General features: G+C 41.7%; 1 protein-coding gene across 1 annotated transcript in view; it reads left to right on the top strand.

Moving 5' to 3' along the window:
- The window catches only part of DIAPH2 (diaphanous related formin 2), a gene marked incomplete at its 3' end in the record, with an annotated part of 192240 nt that overhangs the window by 130047 nt on the left and 57576 nt on the right, over positions 1-4617 (top strand). The window lies entirely within an intron of this gene.

The following is a 4617-nucleotide window of genomic DNA, read 5'->3' as shown; positions in this document are numbered from 1 at the left end:
ATGCCGGAAATTAACAAGACGTGTCTACAAAACCTGGAATTGACATAAGCACTTCAGGTTTTTGGGCAACACTCTGTTTTTTGGGGAAATCTCCATGGTAGAAGCTAATCCTATCATACAGTTTTGCTGAAAAACCAGAGTGTTGCCCTCTGACATGCCTACGTCACTTCCAGGACATGTAGACATGTCATGTTAATTTCTGGTGTTCTTCCCTGCTCCCAGTAAATGTACCCCCTGTCCCCTGCTGGCTGTTCCAAGGGTCCTGACAATCTTAGCATGTTTTCCTGTTGCAACAATTAAATGTTATAAACAGATGTTTTCTTGGCCAGATCAAATATGAGAAACTTCCTCACAGGATTTTTCTGACCCTCTCTCATATGTAGTTAAAAGGTAACTGAAATTAAAAAGTCGTAAGAAGATGACTAAAATTAAATATTCTTTTCGTACCTCTTCACCGTCCCAGGGCAAACAGCCACGCTTCTCCTCTGCAGTTTCCTGCCCGTGTGACCGGGGCCTTAGTATGTTTCCCTGTTGCAACAATTAAATGTTATAAACAGAAGTTTTCTTGGCCAGATCAAATATGAGAAACTTCCTCACAGGATTTTTCTGACCCTCTCTCATATGTAGTTAAAAGGTAACTGAAATTAAAAAGTCGTAAGAAGATGACTAAAATTAAATATTCTTTTTGTACCTCTTCACCGTCTTACATACTGCAGCAGAATACAATGATTATTGTTCTAATGAAGGGAGCTGAAGGTAGGCAGGGGGCTGGGAAGATTTGTTTAATGGTTTTAACTTCATTAACCACTTTGTTATTTGGAGGCCTTCATGGATGTCTGGGCCTAATCTCTCCCCCCCCCCACTATAAGAGAGACTTTCCTCCCAGAATAGTATAATAGAATCACAGAGTTGGTAGGGGCCGTACAGGCTATCTAGTCCAACCTCCTGCTCAATGCAGGGTCAGCCTACAGCATCCCTGACAAGTGTTCGTCCAGCCGCTGCTTAAAGACTGCAAGTGAGGGGGAGCTCACCACCTCCCTAGGCAGCTGATTCCACTGTGGCACAACTCTTACTGTGAAGAAGTTTTTCCTAATATCCAGCCGGTACCTTCCTGCCCTTAATTTAAACCCATTCTTGCAAGTCCTCTCCTCTGCTGCCAACAGGAACGGCTCCCTGCCCTCCTCCAAGCAATGGCCCTTCAGATACTTCAAGAGAGCAATCATGTTTCCCCTCAGCCTCCTCTTCTCCGGACTGAACATTCCCAAGTCCCTCAGCCTTTCCTCATAGGGCTTGGTCTCCAGGCCCCCAATCAACCTCGTCGCTCTCCTCTGTACCCGCTCCATTCTGCCCACGTTCTTTTTGAAGTGAGGCCTCCAGAACTGCACACAATACTCCAGGTACGGCCTGGCCCATGCAGTGTACAGCGGGACTGTGACATCTCCCTGCCCTCCGCTAAGTGACAACCCTTCAGATACTTAAAGTGAGCAATCATGTCCCCACTCAAACTCCTTTTCTCCAGACTGAACATTCTCAAGTCTTTCCTCATAGGGCTTGGTCTCCAGGCCCCTGATTGTCCTCATCACTCTCCTCTGCACCTGCTCCCTTCTGTCCACATCCCTTTTGAAGTGAGGTCTTCAGAACGGCACACAATACTCCAGGTGTACTCCAATGCAGTGTACAGTGGGACTATGACAACTTGCGATTTTGATGTTATGCCTCTGTTGGTACACTCCAAGATCCCATTAACCTTTTTTGTCGCCGCATCACACTGGCTGCTCATATTTAACTTACAGTCCACCCGTATCCTAAGATACACACTGCTACCCAGAAGTGTATCCCCCCATCTGTTATGCATGCTTTTCATTTTTGTTACCTAGATGTAACAAATTGTTTCATATTGATTGCTTGGTTTCTCTTGCTTTTTTTGTGAACTTTGTTTGAGGTTTCTTGGAACATGAATGAGTTATCTAGCTGGATGCAATATTCATGTAATGCCCCAGTTCCTTTTCTTCCCTAAGTCCTGGTTTTTAGTACTATTACTTTGCTTATATTGCATGCAAGGGAAAAGAAACTTTTCTTCCCTAAGTCCTGGTTTTTAGTAATATTACTTTGCAAGGGGGGGAAAAAGGTCAAAACCTACCTTCTCAGCTGTGAACCTGCAAGCCTGGTGCAAACCGTTGCATCTGTTATGTCAAACCTGACATAACTGCTTTTTTTCCAAACTGGGATCGCAAACCATGGTTTGAATATAAAGTCATACTTTGGGGCTGGAGCCAGTGGAAGAGTTCACAGAAGTAGCTGGCAGAGCGGAACCTTTCCCCAGCAGTCTGTTGTTTGTTCTGACACTCCTCTCTGAGAATCAGAAGAGCTTTGCAAGCAAAATGTGCTCCAGAAAGGGACACTGCAGCAATGACTTGGAACCAATTAAAACTGCCTCTTTCTCCCTCTTCTGCTTGATGCTTGTGTTAGTGGAGAAGGTATAAGGAGGAGATTTTGCCTGATTTCCCTTCATCACTGCAGAAGCCCACCCTGTGGCACATTTGGCTTGCAAAGCAAGTTCTCAGAAAGAAGTTTCTGGACAAACCTTCACACTGAAGAAAGATCAGTTGCACCAGCTCCTTTTATGGAGTCTTCTATTGGGTCTGATCTTTTGCTTGTACTAAAGAGGATGTAAGACTGGATCAGTACAATGGGGAGGAGGAGGTATGCATGCACAAAACGTTTTTCATGTAGCTCCACAGTGTGGTTTGCATGACGACTGAATGAATCTGTTTTCTTTATCGTCTTTACTGTTTTTTGCAACGAGCGTTATAAACAGCAAAACCAATCTATTTGATGTTGTTGTTGTTGTTTTGTTGTCAAGTCATAGCTGATTCATGGCAACCTCGTAGGGTTTTCCAGGCATTCAGAGGTGGTTTGCCAGTGTCTGCCCCCATGTCATGACCCTGGTATTCCGTGGAAGTCTTCCATCAGGGTCAATTTTGCTTCGCTTCTGAGATCTGATGAGATCAGGCTTGCCTGGGCTATTCAGGTCAGGACAATCTGTTTGACGGAGGAGGGTTTTATTGTTGCATTTTTAAAAAGTTGTTTACTAATTATTATTTTGTCTCTTTTTGAGATATGCCAACTTAAAATGGGTAGGTTGAGGTAGATAGCCGTGTTGGTCTGAAGCAGCAGATCAAATACTGAAGAAGTGTGCATGCAGATGAAAGTTTTTGCCCAGAATTAAACTTTGTTGGTCTTAAAGAACATAAGAACATAAGAGAAGCCAATATTGGATCAGGCCAATGGCCCATCCAGTTCAACACTCTGTCACACAGTGGCCAAAAGTACCAGGTGCCATCAGGAGGTCCACTAGTGGGACCAGAACACTTGAAGCCCTCCCCACTGATGCCCCCCCCCAAGCACCAAGAATACAGAATATCACTTGCCTCAGACCGAGAGTTCCTAGCTATACCTTGTGGCTAATAGCCACTGATGGATCTCTGCTCCAAAGGGGCCACTCAACTCAAACTTTGTTAAAATGGATAGGTTATGGATATGGATATTTACTTCTAACTTAGAACTGGTCATAACCCAGCCATTTTTACCCATGAGAATAATTTTTCAGGATTATATTGCTAAGAATGACTGTTGAACAACTGTAAGCAGTTGGTAATGCTGAGGTATCTTGATTGGGCAATAGTATGTAAGCTCATATAAGGGATTAAATGTGAATAATCACAAACCATTTATATTCTAAATGTGGGGAGCAAATAAAAGATTCTAGGATTTGAAAGAATTAATAATGCTGAGACATTGCTGAAAGCTGATAATCCTGGTGGAATAGATGGGTTTACGTTTATTTTTACTAATAACCTTTATTCGTTTTCATATATATGGGATGGTCTTTTATTACTATTTTCTCCCACATTCACAGACAATAATAGAAACTTCTGGTAAACTATAATACCGCTAATCAGCCTAACTTTATGCTCCCATTCTGCATGCATATGAGAGAAAGTTCACTTTCAGAATCCTAATTTTGGAATCATTGGCCAAAACTGACAGCAAAGCTAAATCAAAGACAGTTGGCAAACATTTTCCAAAGCCTAAAAGTGTGTTGATTTGACAATTTGGGATAATACAATGGTGTTTGTGTCTTACAAAAATGCTTCTGTGTCTGCAACAAATGATTAAGCATAAGAAAACTATTCATAATATGTGCTTTATCCTCTGCAATTATAACTGCAGGTAGTTGTCAGATTTTTTTGCCAGCCATTAAACTAAAACTGGTTTTAATCATCATTAGTGAAGTATGGGATGCTTGATTAATCATTTAGTGATTTATTGCTCCTTCTATTGCCCAATGTATATGTATCTACAACAGTGACTCTTCTGTGCTTGCATTAATGCAGCCACTGAGTATTCTTGCCTCCAAATAACTTTTAAATAAAGTGGCAGTTGTTAATGAAGATTACAGTTATCTTATTTAGTCTGTATCAAAATGAAATGCTGTTTAGAACTTGTTTAAATTGTCATTCTAACTTTATAAAGTTATCAAAATGGACTTCAGCTAAATGGACTTTTCTTGTTGAGTGATAATAGTAGGTGCAATTATGTGTTCTTTGCACACCT

The sequence above is a fragment of the Gekko japonicus genome, unplaced genomic scaffold (genome assembly GCF_001447785.1).
Source record: "Gekko japonicus isolate JY-2015 unplaced genomic scaffold, Gekko_japonicus_V1.1 scaffold1575, whole genome shotgun sequence".
NCBI classification, from domain to species: Eukaryota; Metazoa; Chordata; class Lepidosauria; order Squamata; family Gekkonidae; genus Gekko; species Gekko japonicus.
The sequence above is the reverse complement of the archived record's forward strand: the minus strand, read 5'-3'. Positions and strand labels throughout refer to the sequence as shown.